Here is a 25,990-nt window from a genome sequence, read left to right as displayed (position 1 = left end):
GCTCAACCTTATGGACTCTCACCAATCACAAGAATGAGGCTCCTGTGTCAAATTGGAAGGGAGGTATAGTGCATGTGTGACCACTTCTTCATTCACTTCTATGGGAGCAGTATTCACACTTGTTTTCTAGTTAAAGGGGTTGTCCACTACTATTGATAATTGGCCAATGTATTTTTATGTTGAAAAGAAGTTTCTTTGTAAAATACCTTGCGCTGCTGTTACTGCCTGTGAGTGGCGCTATCGCTGGCCAATCACAGGGATCACGTGACCCCCGGCTGCAGCCGGCTCCGGCATCTGCTGATGTCACGTCAAGTTCCGGCTGCAGTCGGGCGTGACTCAGTGCTGCGTTCCACGGTGGCTGCTTGGTTGTGGGCGAGGTTACCCTGAGTGTCACACCCAGTACCCACCGTGAGCTCTGCCCCATTCATTGGGAAAGCGCGCGGTGGATGCTGGGTGTGACACTCGGGGTAACCCCGCCCACAACCCGACAAACACCGCGGCGACCACGTCACTGATGTCACGCCTAAGTTGTCGTGACATCAGCGGGGTGTCACGTAATGCCTGTGAGCGGTGTAACAGCAGCGCAAGGTAATTACAAAGAAACTTCCTTTCAACATAAAAAATACAGTGGCCAATTATCAATAGTACTGGACAATGGAAAAATAGCAGTTAAAAAGACAAAACACTAACATAAAGGAAGTACCTTCAATGTTTATAGGAATACATGGCGTACAACATTATGATTAGTAGAAGTATATGCTGAGCTGCTATGGGTGCACACAACTTCCAGAATCTTTGTATTTTCATGAGACAAAAGCAACTAAGGACATACTCAGATTGTAAAGCAGGGGAAAAACAAACTATACAGTACAAATATCACGTATGGTATAATGATTCCTAAAGGGTAAAGTGCTTCTTTGTTCTTACTGTAAACAGGCGTCAGCTAGGTACCCATGACTGTGCCTATAAAGTTGAAGAATTTTTTGGGCCTGTAAAAAAAACAAGTGTATTTAAAAAAAAAAACGATTTTTATGTATCTACACCAATAAATCAATGTAGTAAACAGCTGCACATTGACTGGAGGAGAGATGCTACATGCATGATCTTTTAAAAGGGGCATGTAAGCACTCCTACACGTGGAGATCTGTGCAGTGGGCCCTTAATGCCCACTATTCTATTCTAAAATGCTTCTGTCTGATGACACTGGCACTTTAAAATGTCATTGACTTGTATGTAAAAGGAGTAACAATACACAACCATCAGATGGCCTTCAGCTGTTTGGAGCAGGTTATCACTGCAGGTTGTTGTCCTCATCTCAGGGACACAGGTCTGTCAATGACAGTGCCCAAGAGCAAAAGGGAAGTGTCCAGATTTGCTGTTTCTTCTGCAGGGCACCACCTTCTCTGGGAGTCTCCTGCACCCTCTGGGGGAGTTGGCAGGTAGGATTTTTTTCTGGTTGCTTGGTCATCAAATGTCTACAAGGCACAATAATGATACCAAAAGTTAGAACATTCTGACTTCATACTATTTGTCATCTGCATCCAAACTGTCCTTTTGTAGGCAAGTTCTACTAGATGAATTCAATGAAACGTAGAAATTTTCCTTTCAGCTCTTTTCCTGTGGTGACCTTCTCTTTGCAAAGAGGGCACCAAGTTACATTAGGAACCTGTCAAGTGATTCATGGTGCCCAAATCAAGGGGAGCATGAATTAGCACCTGGCCGCATGATTGCATCCAGGTATGTTAAACGTTATTTAAAGCTTCGGTAGGAACCGTAGGTACACTAGTCCGGCGTAGGCCATGGCTGGCTTCTCCTTGCCCCACTCCAGGTGATTGACAGGGCTTTCACACGTGTGTACTTAGCAAGAGACCTGTCAACCTCCTCAAGCCTTGCGGCGAGAAGCCGGCTGGCGGGGAATCTTCATACCACATCTTCTCTGAAACGCTCCAATCGTGACTTGGGCGGCATGAACCAGATGACAGGTTCCATTTAAAGGGGTTGTTGAGGCTTGGGATGAAAGTCTGTAGACACTTCCCGTATTGTCGATGCAAGGGGCGGTCATGTGACCGCAGTTTATTTATTTTACTCACTTATATAGTGCCATTAATTCCACAGCGCTTTACAGACATTATGGGCACTGTTCCCAATAGAGCTTACAATCTACATTCCCTATCAGTATGTCTTTGGAATGTGGGAGGAAACCGGAGAACCTGGAGGAAACCCACAAAAACATGGGGAGAACATACAAACTCCTTGCAGATGTCGTCCTTGGTGGGATTTGAACCCAGGACCCCAGTGCTGCAGTGCTAACCACTGAGCCACCGTGCTGCAGTTAGGCGATTTGTATACTTGCGGTCACGTGCCGACTAGACGTACTCGTTCTCTCCGAATAGAAGTGCACGGACAGAGGAGGAGCACGTCTAGTCGGAATGTAAGAGGATGTATGCAAATTGCACACTTGCAGCTACGTGACCGCCGCTCTCACCAGCAACATCGGAGAACTCTGACTGTGGATACTGCAGGCTTTTTAACTTAGTTGACGAAAGAAAAATTCTAAAGTTTTTTTTAAAAAATAGGTGCTTAACGACATTTTTGCGCATGATTGAAAAAGATGAATGTTGCCAAACCAAGGGCAGATATACTATTGGTGGAGCCGCACAGGGGCCCAGCAGGTCAGGGGGCCACTTCTCCCTCCAAAGCAGGTGGAATTGTGCATTCTGAGGAGCTATAGGACTGCAGAGGGCCCATATACTTCTTGCACAGGGGCCCCTTCAGTCTGTGTCAGCCCCTGGGCTACACAGTCCACAGAGGCTCCGTCACCTTCACACAAGTGAATGGCCCCGTCCCGTTAAAATCCAGTTTTTTGGGAACACTTTTTGTATAACACTGTATACAGTAACATGAATGCAGCGAGCTCCTTAGAAAGAGCCATCATGGTGGGGGGCTATATTTTATTCACCGGGGGGCAACGAGGCTGGATGAGAAGCCTGAATGCAATGATTTCAAGGTTCGGTCCTTACTTTTGTCCATGTAGTTGATCTCTAACTTGGAATTATTTTCAACTACAACGTATCCGAGTGTTATTTAGAGGGGAACTCCATGTTTCTTCTCTGCCATGAGAGTACACACACTGGCACAACCATGGGTACAACATGGTGCAGAGCACCCCACTGGATGAAGACTCGCCAGCAGAAGCGGTGTGGGTGCAGGGGTCTAACCATGATAGGTGCTGGAGCCCCCCTGAGAAGCCCACTATGATAGCTGGGGCCCATGGTGCAATCACACGTGACGGGTGTGTGCACCTGGCGCCCACAGGATTAGGGCGCCACACTCAGGGCAGGCTGCTGAGGACAAGGCCGTGTGAGGCTTCATGGTGACCCTGCCCACCTAAGGGAGAGTTAAGCGGCCATTTGCTAGGGGCGAGTGATGTGTGAGCCGTGGGGGACGCGGGGGTAGACCGTGGCCGGCCGGGAGGGGGTAGCCCCTGCTGTGACAGTGGTAACCCCCGGCAGCCGACACGTCCTGCCTCCTCCTCCTCCACGCACTCACTAAACCGAGCTGCGCACTTCTTTCAGATCAGCAGCCTGGGGCTCAGCGGGGCAGCCAATCAGCGGCCGGGACACAGATATGCAAATGAAGCGGGGGAAGATCTCACGCTCGCCGTGAGGGGTTGGAGTGGCCGCTTTATCACCATTGGGAAACTTGGCCTGATAGCGCCGCACCAGGGAGAGACCCCCTCCCTCCTCGTCAGCATCGGCCCTTCCTGTGGGGGGATCGATAACCGGGATCGATCCATCGGTGATCAGCTTTGGGGAGGGGGTCCCCGCCTACAACTCCACCCCGCTCGGTCGTGTGTCGGGCGGGATCCCGGGTAAGATCACATGTTGGTCGGGGCAGGAATAGTTGGGTGAGGGTGGCACGGTGAGTGCCGGGCGGTGGGCAGCACTTGGGCTGAGTTCACACGTGTGATGTGTTGGCAGGTGGGTGAGAGCTGTGGTGGGCAGAGGGTGAGGGGCTGCCGTGCTGTGGCATTGGGGGAGGTGGCCCCTGCACCGGGCATGTGCCTGAGAAGTGCAGGTGTGGGCAGGGTGCGGGGGCACATGCCCTGTGTGCTGCCCCCCTACCTGCCCTGTGTGGCACACCAGTGCTATGGAGGGGACGAGAGCTGGAGCCATGCCCAGTGTCTGACCTCAGCCCTGGCACGTCTGACATGGAGCGGTGGCAGGGTGTCCCTGGGCAGCGAGGCCTACAGCATGGCCTGTGGTGTGAGGGCATTCTGCGGCCCCCCATGTGCGCCCCCCATGCTGGTGCCCAGTGTGGGGGGCACCTCCGAGCGCCACCTCTTTGTGTGACATAGTTCCACACCAGCAGAAATGTTTTAACTCTTTATTTCCAGGACTAGACAGAGTCTGGGTGTGCGGCGGGCCGAGCTCGGCGGTCGCTGTGATTTGTGCTGACGTTGGCACACTTATTTTTTACCCTAAGTGAACCAAAGCTGTGCCCGTCACTCCATTACTTGGTTAAACTGGAAAACCGCACGTGGAAAGGTTGGGAGAGTAGACTGGCATCTGTGGCTCATGATGAGCTTATCCCTGTGCCAGGTGATGGTGGTATCGTTCTGTGCCAGGCACTAGATATGGTAATACATGGCTTAAATAGGACCTTGCCCTAAAGAATGGAGTTAGATATCTTGTACACATCCCTGAGCTCTCCTGATTCGGCCGCTCTTTTCCATTTTGCTCTGCGTCGCTCCATTGCTGAGATATTCCCATTTGTTTTTCTGGAGCGCAGCATGTGAAATCTCCGCTTGTAGTGCGACTAGACAAGTCTTCTCTGGGGCCGTGCACTTTCATCGCACCCTCACAACTCTGCAGCATCTGAGACTGCTACATCAGGGCTGTGATTGGGAGCATCAAGGAGAGGGTAAAAGAAAGTGCACTCCCCCCACGAAGGCTGTAAAGAAACACCCAGTTGGTTTTTAAACAGAGATTTCACATAGTGCCCTCCAGAAGAAACAAATATGAATATCTCTGCAATAGAGCGACACAGAGGAAAATGGAAAAAAGTGGCAGGATCAGGAGAGCTCACGGAATTTTTACAAGGTATTTAACTCAATTTTTTTGAGCAAATCACAGATCCTCTTTAAAAAGCTCCTGAAGTGGTCAGTTTTTGCTCTTGAATATTACATTCTTGTATTTTTTTATAGGCTTCCTGAGATATGGGCCTTTTTATTTAGTACTACTTTATATGGTCTTCACTCAGGGGTACAGCTTAGTGGATTCTCAGGCGGTTGCTCTGTATAATTATCTTGTCAGCCACGCCCCTTTGGTAAAGACTATAAAAACTAGCGCCAACGAAAATGACCCAAATGTCTAGAACCGTATGATGGATCTTACTCAGGGGAGCAGTGGGGATAGGGTAAGGGAAAAAACTGGACACTTCTGACCTAGTAATAGGTTTTATTTTAAGTAAAGGAGGGTGTCAGTTATAGGTAAGGGTCAACATGGCGGCTATGGCACAACTAGGGCATGAAGGGGTTCTCCACCTAGAAAATACTCTTTTCTGTAAATTAGTGATGGCCTGGCATCCTGGGCGCCTATTGCTCTTACTGGCACCACGTGAAGGATGCCAGCCACTGAAGTGAAGATTCACTGTGCCAACATCCCATAATACCACATATAGTAACCGGTTGTATCTCTCCTAGTAATGTGAATTAGTATTCCAATAGCTCCAGTTTCTGCAGCTGGTCCAGAATGGTGCCATACTTGCCCACTGATACGTCCTGTGCCAGTGTGGCTACATGAACAGGTGGGCTTGTGCCACAGTCCGTTCTGCTCCTAGAATATAAGACATCGGACCATTTTCTTGGGTTTATCTTTGGGTTTATCTTTAGTCTTGGGAAAACTTTTTTTTTTAATGTTAAAGATATAACAGGAGAAAAGAGTGTCAGGTTGGTATGTGCTGGCATACATTGTCTGGTCACCTACATAGTGGGAGACCACAAAAAATATACTCTGCAGAATATATAGTTTTTTTTTTTGTAGTGTATAGACAACCTATGCTACATTTGAAGGGAAAGTCCTTATAAAATGGACCTGTCTCCAGGTAGTAGAGTATCCGGTATTTGCTCTTATTCTATTCCCGCTGTTCCCCTGAGTATTCCGTTTTTCGTTTTTTTTACAATCCGTCATACGGTTGCAGAGATACAGGCATTTTATGGCCTTTAAATAGGGGGGCGTGGCTCACAGGATCTTCGGGGGGGTGTCTTTAGGCTGCTCTGCATATTTATCCTGTAGCCACACCCACTTGCCAAACACCATAAAAAGTAGCACGAGATAAAACCCCCCTTATCTCTGGAACCGTATGACAGATTTAAAAACTAGAATACCCAGGGGAACAGCGGGAAGAAAATTGGAAAAAAAGGGACACGTGGTAACAGGTCCGTTTTAATGGAGTTGGAGCATGAAAGTCATCACCTATCTACAGGACACATTGGAGCACACAGTAGAGCATTGTCATTCATTTAGATTGTAACCTATCCCATAATTGTGCCCTGGGAGTGGTGGGGGTTGTAGCAGCTGCCCATCTCCCTCCCTCCAAAAAACAACCTGTTATAATGGCAGAACGCTATCATGGACATGAGATGAGCCTGATAACTCTCCTAACGAGGTCGTCCATCTTTGCGGACATTTTTTTTTTTTACTTAAATGCATGTACTGTACTTTGGGCTAAAATCATTTTTGCAGTTGAATTTCATTAGAAATGTTGCACCTTTTTGCTTTTACTGGTTCATTGTTTTCTGTGCATTCAGCTTTGATGTAGTCTGTGGTCATAAATTAGCTGAGAGGAGCGTAGAAAAGAACAGATAATAGAATTACAAACTTTCCCATTAGATACTCAGAATGAACTCACTGATAGACTCTCAGTTAACTCACTCTATAGCCAGCAGTAGACTGGGCAACAGAAAGGCTACAGATGCAACATTTTTAATGATGCCCAGTTACAAAAATGATTTTTAGTCAAAAATTCATGTATTTAAGTAAGAAAAAAAAAAAGATTGTCAGCAGTCATTGGCATGATCGTCATACCAGAGTAGACTGGACCTATAGAATCGAATGATCCGACAGGTGACTGGTTACAGATTTAGCTAACAGTCAGGATTAACACTTCCTGCTTTCAGGTCTGGTATAAAAACATGTTGACAGCTGGCACTTCGGTTGCAGGACCTCGTCCCCGGGGGACGCCATGATTTTGAGGTCTCAAAATGGAGATTGCACATTATACCAGATGTTCCAAGTGTTCTAGCAGGAAGCGGCCACCATCCGTCCCGTCCACATCCGTCCCGTCCACATCCGCCCCGTCCTCATCCGCCCCGTCCTCATCCGCCCCGTCCATATCCTCCCCGTCCTTATCCTCCCCGTCCTTATCCTCCCCGTCCTCATCCGCCCCGTCCTCATCCGCCCCGTCCTCATCCGCCCCGTCCACATCCTCCCCGTCCTTATCCTCCCCCTCCTCATCCGCCCCGCCCTCATCCGCCCCGTCCTCATCCGCCTGTCCTCATCCGTCCTGTCCACATCCTCCCCGTCCTCATCCACCTGTCCTTATCCTCCCCGTCCACATCCTCCCCGTCCTTATCCTCCCCGTCCTCATCCGCCCCGTCCTCATCCGCCCCGTCCTCATCCGCCCCGCCTCATCCGCCTGTCCTCATCCGTCCTGTCCACATCCTCCCCGTCCTCATCCACCTGTCCTCATCCGTCCCGTCCACATCCTCCCCGTCCTCATCCACCCGTCCTCATCTGTCCTGTCCACATCCTCCCCGTCCTCATCCACCCCGTCCACATCCTCCCCGTCCACATCCGTCCCATCCACATCCGTCCCATCCTCATCCTCCCCGTCCCCATCCTCCCTGTCCTCATCCGCCCCGTCCTCATCCGCCCCGTCCTCATCCGCCCCGTCCTCATCCGCCCCGTCCTCATCCGCCCCGTCCTCATCCGCCACGTCCACATCCTCCCCGTCCACATCCTCCCCGTCCTCATCTGCCCCGTCCTCACCATCCCCGTCCTCACCATCCCCGTCCTCATCATCCCCGTCCTCATCATCCCCGTCCTCATCCGCCCCGTCCTCATCCGCCCCGTCCTCATCCGCCCCGTCCTCATCCGCCCCGTCCTCATCCGCCCCGTCCTCATCCGCCCCGTCCTCATCCGCCCCGTCCTCATCCGCCCCGTCCTCATCCGCCCCGTCCACATCCGCCCCGTCCTCATCCCCTCTGTCCTCATCCGCCCCGTCCTCATCCGCCCCGTCCTCATCCGCCCCGTCCTCATCCGCCCCGTCCTCATCCGCCCCGTCCTCATCCGCCCCGTCTTCATCCGCCCCGTCTTCACCCGCCCCGTCCTAATCCTCCCCGTCCTAATCCTCCCCGTCCTAATCCTCCCCGTCCTCATCCTCCCCGTCCTCCGCCCTGTCCTCCTCTGTCCCGTCCTCCTCCATCCAGTCCTCCTCCGTCCAGTCCTTCTCCGTCCTGTCCTCCTCTGTCCCGTCCTCTTCCGTCCCATCCTCCTCTGTCCCGCACTAGTGCTTGTGTAACGCAGAGGTTATCTGGGGAAAGGTGAATGTCCACTTCTCCGTCTCTTGTGTTCATGGTGTCAGTGATGTGACCTTACTCTTATCAGCTCCGTGCGGACACCGAGAGGACATTTAATCTATAACATTTTTACTAGGGGATCACATTTTTTTGTAAATCTGGAACTTCTTTTCTGCAATTGTTTTTTTTTCAGTTCTTACAGCTGGAAACGTGGGATTAAATGGCCAACCTGGTGTTCCCCTCCCCTTGGTGTCTCAGTGACTGACGCTGCCAGCACTAATTGGATTGCTGATGATGGGTCATGTACCTATCTTGTGGATGTTTGTAGGATGATTCCTTTAACTGACTTTTATCTCTATATGAGGTTGTGGCTGTACAGTGATTTTGGTCTAAAGTTCGCTATCACTATGTGGCACTGCTACATCGCAGAGCAATACAAGGAAAAGGGGGGATTGAAACCCCTACTACGGTAGCACAACTGCAATCAGCAAGTAGCGAAAAATCAGACCTGTTTGGATTTTTTTGTAACTTGCTTTTCGTGGCAGCGATATTCTTGTGGTCTCAATGCAATTCCACTCACTTGTACAGTGCTGTGACGTAATAGCGACACATAGCGAACATTGGCCGCACTATCGTGTGTCCCGCCGACGCCTGAAGAAGGTCACTATGTGGACAAATGTGAGGACAGCTACACATTACAGGACAACACATTCTTAATCCAACATGGTGTCAGTCCCCACTCTCCCGCTCCTCTGGGAAAGTTTTTGCTCACTGATCCGATAGAGTATTTGTGAGGTCAGTCCCTGATGTTGGACGAGAGGGTCGGGCTCACAATCCCCATCTTAGATCACTCCAAAATAGGGTTGAGGTCAGAACTAGTTTTTCTACAACAACTCGCCCAAGCATGGATTTATGTACAGGGGCACAGTCATGGGCGCCAGTCCTACCCCAGCTCTACCCACTTTGTTGGAGCTGAGCGAAAATGGTGTAAGAACACCAAAATTATAGTGCACCGGTTAGACTTGTGAATAAGGTACTGTATATTGGTGTCGTAGGCTGGCATCACCCTCTCAGTATCCCTTTATATGAGCCAGAAGGGCCCTCTGGCAGACCTGAGCCGCCTGCAGATCACTGATGTAATGGGGGGCTATCCTCCGCTCGCTATCATCATCTCTATATGGGGTATGAGGACATAAAACTCATGTATTATCTGCTAACCTGAGCCCCAATAGTAAAAAAAAAAAAGAATAAATATAGTGAAAAATATAAGGAGAACAGTTTTAACAAATGGTTTCCTTCTGTAAAGTAGTAAAAATCTCTGCACCCACAGGCGCCAGACAAGACATGAGCACACTTTGCAGTGGTTGTGGCGCTCATGTATACATGCTTTCTTTGTATAGAGGTTACATGTTCCTTCAAACATAATCTTATCTATGTTTGCGCCATCATTACAAAATACCAGAAAATCTAAGAGAAGGAGATAAGTGTCATGGCCTCATTCAGACGTCCTTAGTTACTTACTGCATATGGAAAAATAACTGAGTGCTCTGGCTTTGACTTTCTGCCTTTTTTGTGGCCCTGGAGTCCATTTTACCATCAGTTTGGCATCCGAACTTAGCTGGCACACGGATGGCACAGGAGCGAATCATTTTTTTCACTTGAATTGACACGTTTGATTCTTAAGTGGAATCACAAAATGGACAGGTCTGTTTAGAATACGTAAAAGCGCCCCACTCGTGAAAGGGTTAATGTCCGTGACATGTTCATGTGTCTGAACCACTGGATTTTGGAGAAGTTTCCTTGGCTCGTCCCATCCTCTTCGTTCCTCGCTGGACCATGTCGGCTGAGCACACGTAAAGCTTTCCCAGCATCATGCTGTGCTCAGTGGTAAAGACAGAATTAAAAAGGGGTTTTCTGGTTTCAGAAAAGGTGACTTTTTCAAAAAACAAAGGTGCTTTACTCCTTCTCCCCGGGTCCGACGCTGAGTCTCCACCACTGCGCCCAGTCTCTGTTATTGTCTGTAGCGCTGACGTCATGTCGACAGCGCTGCAGCCAATAACTGAGCTCAGCATCTACTCGGCCAGAACCACTGAGTTCACTGATTAGCTGCAGCGCTGTCGATGTGACATCAGCGCTGCAGGTAATAACAGACGCTGGCAGCAGTGGCGGAAACTCAGCACTGGACCCAGGTAGGGTGAATAAAGAATTATTGAAAAAAACAAAACAGCAGCCATGGGAGAGTTGTTTTTCTGAAAGCAGAAAACTCTTGGTTGCCCAACGTCTTGGACCCCCACTGATCTTGAGGATTAAGAGACCGCAGTTCTGTTTAGCGCCTCGTCCCCTTCAGCAGAGGTGTCCCAGCCGTACAAGGAAATCCCGCCAGAAACGCCCCTGTGAATAGGGAGCAACAATGCGGCCCCTTCATTCTTAGGATTGTGGGGACCCAGAGGTCAATTTGTGGATGCAGGAATTAATAGTAAAAGGCTACCTTTGTCAGAACAGCCGTGTTCACATGCAGCAGCTTAAATATGTTCTCAGACCCTGCAGAAATTACCAGAGAGGTCATATTTTACTTTCTATCATTGAGGACACACTGAGTGGCATATTGTGGTTCACAAACTCTTAAAAGTCTATGAAGGTTCTTAAAGGGGCCCTGCCACCTGATCAAAAGTGTCCAGTTTTTGCCCTTGAGTTTGTTGCCGTTGCTCCCCCGAGTATTCCATTTTTTTCTTTTTTCAATCCGCTCTATGGTTCCAGAGATATGGGCCTTTTTATTTAGTGATGATTTTTGTGTTTTCCCAAGAAGGCGTGGCTCCCAGGATCCTCTGGGGCGTGTCTTTGGGCTATTCTGCATAATTACCCTGTGAGCTCCGCCCCTTGTAAAGACTCTAGAAATTAGCACTAAACATAAAGGCCCGTATCTCTGGTACCATATGGCGGATTTAAAAAAGGAAAAAAGCGGAATACTCAGGGGAACAGCGGGAATAGCACAAGTGCAAAAGCTGGACACTCATCACCTGCTGACAAGCCTCCTTTAAATCTAGGATACTAGAAAATTGCCTTTAGTCTTAAGAAGTTCTAAGTCCTAAACCGCTTCAAAGAAAGATAATAATGGAAATTAAAACGTGGCAACTAGATCTCAGTCTAATTTGGCAGGTAAAGCCGCTCTAGCAGGGCATTATGGTGCATGGACCCACCCTGAGTGGATGGCGTGGGAACGGGTGATGTGATCCACGGCTAGTGGCTGCGCTCCGCATCGGGGTCATTTCATATTGACATTTTTAACTAGTTTCCATTGTGGACATTATAAACTGAGTCCTGACAACTAGTCTGGCTGTGGCCGGGTTCGGGCCGTACATCAATCAATGTGCCAGTGCGTGTGAGCCATCTTACACATGGACCTGAATAAAGCCCTGTAGGCCTGACTACTGGCCGCTCGAGGTAAGAGGACAGCAGTAATGGGCACACGGACCCCGCCACGTCCACTAAGATCAGAACCAGCGTCAGGAGAACTAGGTGGAATTCTCCTTTAAATTTTTTTTTTTCTAACGCCGTGTCCAATCAGATGCTTAGTTTTGTGTTTTCTTCACCGGAAAGTCTTAGCTGCATTAGTTGCTGGTAATCCCAACAGCACTGTAGCCATGTCTTCTCCTCCTCCTCCCCCATCCGGAATCAGTTCAGACTCCGAGCCTCCTCCTCCCTCCTCGCTGAGTCTGTAGCAGACACCGTGAGCTTCCTCCGAGCTGTCTGCATCACTGGCACATAGTAATGTCTGATGTAGCTCCGTTCTCTGGATCAGTATCACACGCTGTTTGCTTCCTATTTGCTGTGTTAATAAACTCTGTCTGCTCCATAGGCTTAAAGGGCACCTGCCAAAAAACACATGTGCCTCAGCCTGGTGCACCAGGCATCACGTGCGGGAGGCATCATGGTGATGGGTCTGCTGCAACGATGCCTTCTGCACACGATACCTGGTGCACCAAGACCGAGGCTCATGTGTTTCTTGGCAGGTGGTCGGCCAACAAGTACTCCATGCACTGTGACGTATGGCACGACGAGGACTCCATGCACTGTGACGTATGGCACAACGAGGACTCCATGCACTGTGACGCCCAGCACGACGAGGACTCCATGCACTGTGACATATGGCACGACGAGGACTCCATGCACTGTGACATATGGCACGACGAGGACTCCATGCACTGTGACATATGGCACGACGAGGACTCCATGCACTGTGACGCACGGCACGACGAGGAGTCCATGCACTGTGACGTATGGCACGACGAGGACTCCATGCACTGTGACGCACGGCACGACGAGGACTCCATGCACTGTGACGCACGGCACGACGAGGACACCATGCACTGTGACGTATGGCACGACGAGGACTCCATGCACTGTGACGCATGACATGACTAGGACTCCATACACTGACGCGCGGCACGATGAGGACTCCATGCACTGTGACGTATGGCACGACGAGGACTCCATGCACTGTGACGCACGGCACGATGAGGACTCCATGCACTGTGACGTATGGCACGACGATGACTCCATGCATGGTGACACACGGCACAATGAGGACTCCATGCACTGTGACGTATGGCACGATGAGGACTCCATGCATTGTGACACACGGCACGAGGAGGACTCCATGCTCTGTGACGTTGGGCACGACGAGGACTCCATGCACTGTGACGTATGGCACGACGAGGACTACATGCACTGTGACGCATGACATGACTAGGACTCCATGCATTGTGACGCACGGCACGACGAGGACTCCATGCACTGTGACGTATGGCACGACGAGGACTCCATGCACTGTGACGCACGGCACGACGAGGACTCCATGCACTGTGACGCACGGCACGACGAGGACTCCATGCACTGTGACGCACGGCACGACGAGGACTCCATGCACGGTGACACACGGCACAATGAGGACTCCATGCACTGTGACGCACGGCACGATGAGGACTCCATGCACTGTGACGCACGGCACGACGAGGACTCCATGCACTGTGACGTATGACACGACGAGGACTCCATGCACTGTGACGCACGGCACGATGAGGACTCCATGCACTGTGACGTATGGCACGACGAGGACTCCATGCACTGTGACGTATGGCACGACGAGGACTCCATGCACTGTGACGTATGGCACGACGAGGACTCCATGCACTGTGACGTATGGCACGACGAGGACTCCATGCACTGTGACATATGGCACGACGAGGACTCCATGCACTGTGACATATGGCACGACGAGGACTCCATGCACTGTGACGTATGGCACGACGAGGACTCCATGCACTGTGACGTATGGCACGACGAGGACTCCATGCACTGTGACATATGGCACGACGAGGACTCCATGCACTGTGACGCACGGCACGACGAGGACTCCATGCACTGTGACGCACGGCACGACGAGGACTCCATGCACTGTGACGTATGACACGACGAGGACTCCATGCACTGTGACGCACGGCACGACGAGGACTCCATGCACTGTGACGTATGGCACGACGAGGACTCCATGCACTGTGACATATGGCACGACGAGGACTCCATGCACTGTGACGTATGGCACGACGAGGACTCCATGCACTGTGACGTATGGCACGACGAGGACTCCATGCACTGTGACGTATGGCACGACGAGGACTCCATGCACTGTGACGTATGGCACGACGAGGACTCCATGCACTGTGACGTATGGCACGATGAGGACTCCATGCACTGTGACATATGGCACGACGAGGACTCCATGCACTGTGACACACGGCACGACGAGGACTCCATGCACTGTGACTTATTGCTCGAGAGGTTGTTTTCCCGGTTTTGTACGGAATCAGACGGTAAACAATTTGGACGTTTCCATCAGCAATGGAGGAACAATAAGGCGCCGTGCACCATATGGGGCTTCTAAACCTCTCGCCATACAGTGCCTGAATCCCTGCTGACAGTCTGTGCACAGAGGTTATGTTCTCTGTGACCTTTAGAGAAATGCAAATGTGACCTTTTAAAGAGTCACCAAAGTGTCCAATTGTTGCTCCTTTTTTATCCCTCTGCTCCCCTTAGCATTTCAGTGTTTTCTTTTGTAAATTCGCCATACGGTTCCAGAGATATGGGGGTTTTTATTTAGTGTTTTGGTGTTTTTTTTTTTTAAAACAAGTGGGCGTGGCTCACAGAATCTCTGGGGTGTGTCCTTAGGTTGCTTTGCATAATTACCTTATCAGCACCACCCACTTGGTAAAGACCATAAAAAGGCCCATATCTCTGGAACTGTATGGTGGATTTAAAAAATGGCAAATTCGGGGGAGCTGCGGGAATAAAATAAGGGCGCAGACCGGTCACTTTTAGCCTGGTGACAAGTCTCTTTTAAGGTAGCCAATAATGTTGTCTGAGAGCCCTGCTTCTCGGGATGGGTGGGGTCCCATCAATTGGACGGATCAGGAACTTGGGACAGAACTTCTAAACTTGAGAATACCCCATTAAAACTTCAATTGGCTGCAGCGGTCACGTGCCATTGATTATATCAGGAGACCGTCGGAGGAGCGACGCTGATCAGGGGGGTACATATCATTATTTATTTTAATTTCTGAGTCACTTTGAGGCCATTATTAAAGCGCTGTCACGTAGTGGACTACCCGATGCTTCACAGCACATGTAATGCTCAATGCTGCTGGCTGCAAATAGTGATTTGTACAATCAAGTTGGACAGATGTCGAGCAATCACAGAAGGATTTTATGATCAGCTCGGCAGGAAGGGCTGATTTGAATGCATGGATTTTTTTAGTCCATTGTGGTTTTGCTATAAGATGGGCAGTTCTTGTAATGCGGAGAGATTTTGATTCGGATGCCCCCCCATGCTGGATCTGGTTCCCTCTCTCCTTCCCAGCAGCAGGAATAGACAAGGGCTCCTTTCTGTGGAGCAGCTGCAGTTTGGGTGATCCGTGCTCCACCCAGGCTCTCCAGCTGTAATGTACAAGGAGGCGCTTACTAGTGAGCAGGGGGGAGACCGGGCCGGGGATGGAAATCTGATCTCTCCTACCTGGAGCCAGTAAACAGCAGCTGTCATGTAGTCAGGGCCGCTCTTCTGCAGGACCCCACTGAATAAAGCAAGCTAGCCCAACCCTGCTTTCTTATTTTCTTCAAATGTGCAATAAAACCTGGGATTCTCTTGTAAAAATAGCCAAAAAAATGCAAAACATGATTAAAAAAAACATGAAAAAATGCCCAAAAAATGGTAGTTTTCATCGCAGCAAGTGCATGAGATTTCTTAAAATCCAGTGCACATATGGCACTGTAATACCTGGTGCATTTTCCACATGCAAATCCGTAACAGAAAACCCGCTGCTTATTTGCCCTGTAGGACCCTAAACATTGTAGGGATTCTTTCTTTTTCCTTTCTGCATTCCAACACTTTATAGCTTTTACTTTTCTGAAAGAAACAGCGATTGTGTATTTTCTTTAATGGGCCGAGGTTCTAGTTTTCGAAGGAATTGTTTTGGTGTAGCTTTCACCTGAGACTCCCCACCAGGAAAAAAATCTGGCTGAGCATATTGGCCCCGAGTCATCACAGTTATTGCCTAAATCGCATTGAAAAGTCACAATTTTTGTGCAATTTTTGTTGTTTTCATGCCAATTTGACAGAGCGGGGACAAGGTAATGGCGCCACAGCTCATCTAATTCATAACATGCTGTGGTGGTCCTTAAGCTGCAGTGCTCACATGGCATATTAGTGCCCGCTGATGGGCTGCAGTGCTCACATGGCATATTCGTGCCCGCTGATGGGCTGCAGTGCTCACATGGCATATTAGTGCCCGCTGATGGGCTGCAGTGCTCACATGGCATATTAGTGCCCGATGATGGGCTGCAGTGCTCACATGGCATATTAGTGCCCACTGATGGGCTGCAGTTCTCACATGGCATATTAGTGCTCGCTGATGGGCTGCAGTGCTCACATGGCGTATTAGTGCCCGCTGATGGGCTGCAGAGCTCACATGGCATATTAGTGCCCGCTGATGGCCTGCAGTGCTCACATGGCATATTAGTGCCCGCTGATGGCTGCAGTTCTCACATGGCATATTAGTGCCCGCTGATGGGCTGCAGTGCTCACATGGTGTATTAGTGCCCGCTGATGGGCTGCAGTTCTCACATGGCATATTAGTGCTCGCTGATGGGCTGCAGTGCTCACATGGCGTATTAGTGCCCGCTGATGGGCTGCCGTGCTCACATGGCATATTCGTGCCCGCTGATGGGCTGCAGTGCTCACATGGCATATTAGTGCTCGCTGATGGGCTGCAGTGCTCACATGGCGTATTAGTGCCCGCTGATGGGCTGCAGTGCTCACATGGCGTATTAGTGCCCGCTGATGGGCTGCAGTGCTCACAAGGCGTATTAGTGCCCGCTGATGAGCTGCAGTGCTCACATGGCATATTAGTGCCCGCTGATGGGCTGCACTGCTCACATGGCATATTAGTGCTCGCTGATGGGCTGCAGTGCTCACATGGCATATTAGTGCCCGCTGATGGGCTGCAGTGCTCACATGGCATATTAGTGCCCGCTGATGGGCTGCAGTGCTCACATGGCATATTAGTGCTCCCTGATGGGCTGCAGTGCTCACATGGCGTGTTAGTGCCCGCTGATGGGCTGCAGAGCTCACATGACGAATTAGTGCCCGCTGATGGCCTGCAGTGCTCACATGGCATATTAGTGCCCGCTGATGGCCTGCAGTGCTCACATGGCATATTAGTGCCCGCTGATGGGCTTCAGTGCTGATTTGGCATATTAGTGCCCGCTGATGGGCTGCAGTGCTCACATGGCGTATTAGTTCCCGCTGATAGCTTGCAGTGCTGATTTGAAATATTAGTGCCCGCTGATGGGCTGCAGTGCTTACGTGGCATAACAGTGCCTTCTAATTCATAACATGCTGTGGTGGTCCTTAAGCTGCAGTGCTCACATGGCATATTAGTGCCCGCTGATGGGCTGCAGTGCTCACATGGCATATTCGTGCCCGCTGATGGGCTGCAGTGCTCACATGGCATATTAGTGCCCGCTGATGGGCTGCAGTGCTCACATGGCATATTAGTGCCCGATGATGGGCTGCAGTGCTCACATGGCATATTAGTGCCCACTGATGGGCTGCAGTTCTCACATGGCATATTAGTGCTCGCTGATGGGCTGCAGTGCTCACATGGCGTATTAGTGCCCGCTGATGGGCTGCCGTGCTCACATGGCATATTCGTGCCCGCTGATGGGCTGCAGTGCTCGCTGATGGGCTGCAGTGCTCACATGGCGTATTAGTGCCCGCTGATGGGCTGCAGTGCTCACATGGCGTATTAGTGCCCGCTGATGGGCTGCAGTTCTCACATGGCATATTAGTGCTCGCTGATGGGCTGCAGTGCTCACATGGCGTATTAGTGCCCGCTGATGGGCTGCCGTGCTCACATGGCATATTCGTGCCCACTGATGGGCTGCAGTGCTCACATGGCATATTAGTGCCCGCTGATGGGCTGCAGTGCGCACATGGCATATTAGTGCCCGCTGATGGGCTCCAGTTCTCACATGGCATATTAGTGCTCGCTGATGGGCTGCAGTGCTCACATGGCGTATTAGTGCCCGCTGATGGGCTGCAGTGCTCACAAGGCGTATTAGTGCCCACTGATGAGCTGCAGTACTCACATGGCATATTAGTGCCCGCTGATGGGCTGCACTGCTCACATGGCATATTAGTGCTCGCTGGTGGGCTGCAGTGCTCACATGGCATATTAGTGCCCGCTGATGGGCTGCAGTGCTCACATGGCATATTAGTGCCCGCTGATGGGCTGCAGTGCTCACATGGCATATTAGTGCTCCCTGATGGGCTGCAGTGCTCACATGGCGTATTAGTGCCCGCTGATGGGCTGCAGAGCTCACATGACGAATTAGTGCCCGCTGATGGCCTGCAGTGCTCACATGGCATATTAGTGCCCGCTGATGGCCTGCAGTGCTCACATGGCATATTAGTTCCCGCTGATAGCTTGCAGTGCTGATTTGAAATATTAGTGCCCGCTGATGGGCTGCAGCGCTTACGTGGCATAACAGTGCCTTCTAAGCGCCAGTAGTGGTAGCACCAACATCGCTTAGTATAACTTTATTTAATTGTATGTATGTGACTACAGCATGTAAGACTGGGTGGTCTGAGTAGTGGTATACATATACATAGTTTAAGCCAATTATTTTAATAAAATATTTTAAAGCCATAATGGGGGCTTCTTGCTACCGTCACCTATTATTTAGTACATATTTGCAAGGGCCATATACTATATTTGTCTGCATGTAGCCATTACATAGGGCAGGCTGTATAGATAGCCATATACTTTATCTGTCTGCATGTAGCCATTACATAGGGCAGGCTGTATAGATAGCCATATATGATATATGTCTGCATGTAGCCATTACATAGGGCAGGCTGTATATATAGCCATATACTATATATGTCTGCATGTAGCCATTACATAGGGCAGGCTGTATAGATGGCCATATATGATATCTGTCTGCATGTAGCCATTACGTAGGGCAGGCTGTATAGATGGCCATATATGATATCTGTCTGCATGTAGCCATTACATAGGGCACGCTGTATAGATAGCCATATACTGTATCTGTCTGCATGTAGCCATTACATAGGGCAGGCTGTATAGATAGCCATATACTATGTCTGCATGTAGCCATTACATAGGGCAGGCTGTATAGATAGCCATATACTGTATCTGTCTGCATGTAGCCATTACATAGGGCAGGCTGTATAGATAGCCATATATGATATCTGTCTGCATGTAGCCATTACATAGGGCAGGCTGTATAGATAGCCATATACTGTATCTGTCTGCATGTAGCCATTATATAGGGCAGGCTGTATAGATAGCCATATACTGTATCTGTCTGCATGTAGCCATTATATAGGGCAGGCTGTATAGATAGCCATATACTGTATCTGTCTGCATGTAGCCATTACATAGGGCAGGCTGTATAGATAGCCATATACTATGTCTGCATGTAGCCATTACATAGAGCAGGCTGTATAGATAGCCATATATGATATCTGTCTGCTTGTAGCCATTACATAGGGCAGGCTGTATAGATAGCCATATACTATATCTGTCTGTATGTAGCCATTATATAGGGCAGGCTGTATAGATAGCCATATATGATATCTGTCTGCATGTAGCCATTATATAGGGCAGGCTGTATACAAAGCCATATACTGTATCTGTCTGTATGTAGCCATTACATAGGGCAGGCTGTATAGATAGCCATATACTATATCTGTCTGCGTGTAGCCATTACATAGGGCAGGCTGTATACAAAGCCATATACTATATCTGTCTGCATGTAGCCATTACATAGGGCACGCTGTATAGATAGCCATATACTGTATCTGTCTGCATGTAGCCATTACATAGGGCAGGCTGTATAGATAGCCATATACTGTATCTGTCTGTATGTAGCCATTACATAGGGCAGGCTGTATAGATAGCCATATATGATATCTGTCTGCGTGTAGCCATTACATAGGACACGCTGTATAGATAGCCATATATGATATATGTCTGTATGTAGCCATTACATAGGGCAGGCTGTATAGATAGCCATATACGATATATGTCTGTATGTAGCCATTACATAGGGCAGGCTGTATAGATAGCCTTATACTGTATCTGTCTGCATGTAGCCATTACATAGGGCAGGCTGTATAGATAGCCATATACTATATCTGTCTGCATATAGCCATTACATAGGGCAGGCTGTATAGGTAGCCATATACCGTATCTGTCTGTATGTAGCCATTACATAGGGCAGGCTGTATAGATAGCCATATACTGTATCTGTCTGCATGTAGCCATTACATAGGGCAGGCTGTATAGATAGCCATATACTATGTCTGCATGTAGCCATTACATAGAGCAGGCTGTATAGATAGCCATATACTGTATCTGTCTGCATGTAGCCATTACATAGGGCAGGCTGTATAGATAGCCATATACTGTATATGTCTGCATGTAGCCATTACATAAGGCAGGCTGTATAGATAGCCATATACTGTATATGTCTGCATGTAGCCATTACATAGGGCAGGCTGTATAGATAGCCATATACTATATCTGTCTGCATGTAGCCATTACATAGGGCAGGCTGTATAGCTAGCCATATACTATATCTGTCTGCATGTAGCCATTACATAAGGCAGGCTGTATAGATAGCCATATACTGTATCTGTCTGTATGTAGCCATTACATAGGGCAGGCTGTGTAGATAGCCATATACTATATCTGTCTGTATGTAGCCATTACATAGGGCAGGCTGTATAGATAGCCATATATGATATCTGTCTGCATGTAGCCATTACATAGGGCAGGCTGTATAGATAGCCATATACTATATCTGTCTGTATGTAGCCATTACATAGGGCAGGCTGTATAGATAGCCATATACTGTATCTGTCTGTATGTAGCCATTATATAGGGCACGTTGTATAGATAGCCATATATGATATCTGTCTGCATGTAGCCATTACATAGGGCAGTCTGTATAGATAGCCATATACCGTATCTGTCTGCATGTAGCCATTACATAGGGCACGCTGTATAGATAGCCATATACTGTATCTGTCTGTATGTAGCCATTATATAGGGCACGTTGTATAGATAGCCATATATGATATCTGTCTGCATGTAGCCATTACATAGGGCAGGCTGTATAGATAGCCATATACCGTATCTGTCTGTATGTAGTCATTACATAGGGCACGCTGTATAGATAGCCATATATGATATCTGTCTGCATGTAGTCATTATATAGGGCACGTTGTATAGATAGCCATATATGATATGTCTGCATGTAGCCATTACATAGGGCAGGCTGTATAGATAGCCATATACCGTATCTGTCTGCATGTAGCCATTACATAGGGCACGCTGTATAGATAGCCATATATGATATCTGTCTGCATGTAGCCATTACATAGGGCAGGCTGTATAGATAGCCATATACTGTATCTGTCTGTATGTAGCCATTACATAGGGCAGGCTGTATAGATAGCCATATACTATATCTGTCTGTATGTAGCCTTTACATAGGGCAGGCTGTATAGATAGCCATATACTGTATCTGTCTGCATTTAGCCATTATATAGGGCACGCTGTATAGATAGCCATATATGATATCTGTCTGCATGTAGCTATTACATAGGGCAATCTGTATAGATAGCCATATACTGTATCTGTCTGTATGTAGTCATTACATAGGGCAGGCTGTATAGATAGCCATATATGATATCTGTCTGCATGTAGCCATTATATAGGGCAGGCTGTATAGATAGCCATATACTGTATCTGTCTGCATGTAGCCATTATATAGGGCAAGCTGTATAGATAGCCATATACTGTATCTGTCTGCATGTAGCCATTACATAGGGCAGGCTGTATAGATAGCCATATACTGTATCTGTCTGCATGTAGCCATTATATAGGGCAGGCTGTATAGATAGCCATATATGATATCTGTCTACATGTAGCCATTACATAGGGCAGGCTGTATAGATAGCCATATACTGTATCTGTCTGCATGTAGCCATTACATAGGGCAGGCTGTATAGATAGCCATATACTGTATCTGTCTGCATGTAGCCATTATATAGGGCAGGCTGTATAGATAGCCATATATGATATCTGTCTACATGTAGCCATTACATAGGGCAGGCTGTATAGATAGCCATATACTGTATCTGTCTGCATGTAGCCATTACATAGGGCAGGCTGTATAGATAGCCATATACTGTATCTGTCTGCATGTAGCCATTACATAGGACAGGTTGTATAGATAGCCATATACTGTATCTGTCTGCATGTAGCCATTACATAGGGCAGGCTGTATAGATAGCCATATACTATATCTGTCTGTATGTAGCCATTACATAGGGCAGGCTGTATAGAGAGCCATGTATGATATCTGTCTGCATGTAGCCATTACATAGGGCAGGCTGTATAGATAGCCATATACTGTATCTGTCTGCATGTAGCCATTACATAGGGCAGGCTGTATAGATAGCCATATATGATATCTGTCTGCATGTAGCCATTACATAGGGCAGGCTGTATAGATAGCCATATACTGTATCTGTCTGTATGTAGCCATTACATAGGGCAGGCTGTATAGATAGCCATATATGATATCTGTCTGCGTGTAGCCATTACATAGGACACGCTGTATAGATAGCCATATATGATATATGTCTGTATGTAGCCATTACATAGGGCAGGCTGTATAGATAGCCATATACGATATATGTCTGTATGTAGCCATTACATAGGGCAGGCTGTATAGATAGCCTTATACTGTATCTGTCTGCATGTAGCCATTACATAGGGCAGGCTGTATAGATAGCCATATACTATATCTGTCTGCATATAGCCATTACATAGGGCAGGCTGTATAGGTAGCCATATACCGTATCTGTCTGTATGTAGCCATTACATAGGGCAGGCTGTATAGATAGCCATATACTGTATCTGTCTGCATGTAGCCATTACATAGGGCAGGCTGTATAGATAGCCATATACTGTATCTGTCTGCATGTAGCCATTACATAGGGCAGGCTGTATAGATAGCCATATACTGTATATGTCTGCATGTAGCCATTACATAAGGCAGGCTGTATAGATAGCCATATACTGTATATGTCTGCATGTAGCCATTACATAGGGCAGGCTGTATAGATAGCCATATACTATATCTGTCTGCATGTAGCCATTACATAGGGCAGGCTGTATAGCTAGCCATATACTATATCTGTCTGCATGTAGCCATTACATAAGGCAGGCTGTATAGATAGCCATATACTGTATCTGTCTGTATGTAGCCATTACATAGGGCAGGCTGTGTAGATAGCCATATACTATATCTGTCTGTATGTAGCCATTACATAGGGCAGGCTGTATAGATAGCCATATATGATATCTGTCTGCATGTAGCCATTACATAGGGCAGGCTGTATAGATAGCCATATACTATATCTGTCTGTATGTAGCCATTACATAGGGCAGGCTGTATAGATAGCCATATACTGTATCTGTCTGTATGTAGCCATTATATAGGGCACGTTGTATAGATAGCCATATATGATATCTGTCTGCATGTAGCCATTACATAGGGCAGTCTGTATAGATAGCCATATACCGTATCTGTCTGCATGTAGCCATTACATAGGGCACGCTGTATAGATAGCCATATACTGTATCTGTCTGTATGTAGCCATTATATAGGGCACGTTGTATAGATAGCCATATATGATATCTGTCTGCATGTAGCCATTACATAGGGCAGGCTGTATAGATAGCCATATACCGTATCTGTCTGTATGTAGTCATTACATAGGGCACGCTGTATAGATAGCCATATATGATATCTGTCTGCATGTAGTCATTATATAGGGCACGTTGTATAGATAGCCATATATGATATGTCTGCATGTAGCCATTACATAGGGCAGGCTGTATAGATAGCCATATACTGTATCTGTCTGTATGTAGCCATTACATAGGGCAGGCTGTATAGATAGCCATATACCGTATCTGTCTGCATGTAGCCATTACATAGGGCACGCTGTATAGATAGCCATATATGATATCTGTCTGCATGTAGCCATTACATAGGGCAGGCTGTATAGATAGCCATATACTGTATCTGTCTGTATGTAGCCATTACATAGGGCAGGCTGTATAGATAGCCATATACTATATCTGTCTGTATGTAGCCTTTACATAGGGCAGGCTGTATAGATAGCCATATACTGTATCTGTCTGCATTTAGCCATTATATAGGGCACGCTGTATAGATAGCCATATATGATATCTGTCTGCATGTAGCCATTACATAGGGCAGGCTGTATAGATAGCCATATACTGTATCTGTCTGCATGTAGCCATTATATAGAGCAGGCTGTATAGATAGCCATATATGATATCTGTCTACATGTAGCCATTACATAGGGCAGGCTGTATAGATAGCCATATACTGTATCTGTCTGCATGTAGCCATTACATAGGGCAGGCTGTATAGATAGCCATATACTGTATCTGTCTGCATGTAGCCATTACATAGGGCAGGCTGTATAGATAGCCATATACTATATCTGTCTGTATGTAGCCATTACATAGGGCAGGCTGTATAGAGAGCCATGTATGATATCTGTCTGCATGTAGCCATTACATAGGGCAGGCTGTATAGATAGCCATATACTGTATCTGTCTGCATGTAGCCATTACATAGGGCAGGCTGTATAGATAGCCATATATGATATCTGTCTGCATGTAGCCATTACATAGGGCAGGCTGTATAGATAGCCATATACTATATCTGTCTGCATGTAGCCATTACATAGGGCAGGCTGTATACAAAGCCATATACTATATCTGTCTGCATGTAGCCATTACATAGGGCACGCTGTATAGATAGCCATATACTGTATCTGTCTGTATGTAGCCATTACATAGGGCAGGCTGTATAGATAGCCATATACGATATCTGTCTGCGTGTAGCCATTACATAGGACACGCTGTATAGCTAGCCATATATGATATATGTCTGTATGTAGCCATTACATAGGGCAGGCTGTATAGATAGCCATATACTGTATCTGTCTGTATGTAGTCATTATATAGGGCAGGCTGTATAGATAGCCTTATACTGTATCTGTCTGCATGTAGCCATTACATAGGGCAGGCTGTATAGATAGCCATATACTATATCTGTCTGTATGTAGCCATTACATAGGGCAGGCTGTATAGAGAGCCATGTATGATATCTGTCTGTATGTAGCCATTACATAGGGCAGGCTGTATAGATAGCCATATATGATATCTGTCTGCATGTAGCCATTACATAGGGCAGGCTGTATAGATAGCCATATATGATATCTGTCTGCATGTAGCCATTATATAGGGCAGGCTGTATAGATAGCCATATACTGTATCTGTCTGCATGTAGCCATTATATAGGGCAAGCTGTATAGATAGCCATATACTGTATCTGTCTGCATGTAGCCATTACATAGGGCAGGCTGTATAGATAGCCATATACTGTATCTGTCTGCATGTAGCCATTACATAGGGCAGGCTGTATAGATAGCCATATACTATATCTGTCTGTATGTAGCCATTACATAGGGCAGGCTGTATAGAGAGCCATGTATGATATCTGTCTGTATGTAGCCATTACATAGGGCAGGCTGTATAGATAGCCATATATGATATCTGTCTGCATGTAGCCATTACATAGGGCAGGCTGTATAGATAGCCATATACTATATCTGTCTGCATGTAGCCATTACATAGGGCAGGCTGTATACAAAGC

At 47.8% G+C, this 25,990-nt stretch overlaps 1 protein-coding gene across 2 annotated transcripts in view; it reads left to right on the top strand.

Moving 5' to 3' along the window:
- The first annotated feature begins 3,639 nt into the window (after positions 1 to 3,639).
- The window catches only part of CHD9 (chromodomain helicase DNA binding protein 9), a 267,201-nt gene continuing 244,850 nt past the window's right edge, over positions 3,640 to 25,990 (top strand). For both annotated transcript variants that reach the window (XM_073659346.1, XM_073659345.1), the window contains exon 1: positions 3,640 to 3,871. The gene's annotated coding sequence lies outside the window, so the exon portion shown is untranslated. The remainder of the gene's footprint in view (positions 3,872 to 25,990) is intronic.

Source organism: Phyllobates terribilis, unplaced genomic scaffold, assembly GCF_046119375.1.
Source record: "Phyllobates terribilis strain yellow unplaced genomic scaffold, ASM4611937v1 Scaffold_13__5_contigs__length_258822181, whole genome shotgun sequence".
NCBI classification, from domain to species: Eukaryota; Metazoa; Chordata; class Amphibia; order Anura; family Dendrobatidae; genus Phyllobates; species Phyllobates terribilis.
This window is presented reverse-complemented; position numbering and strand designations above follow the sequence as displayed.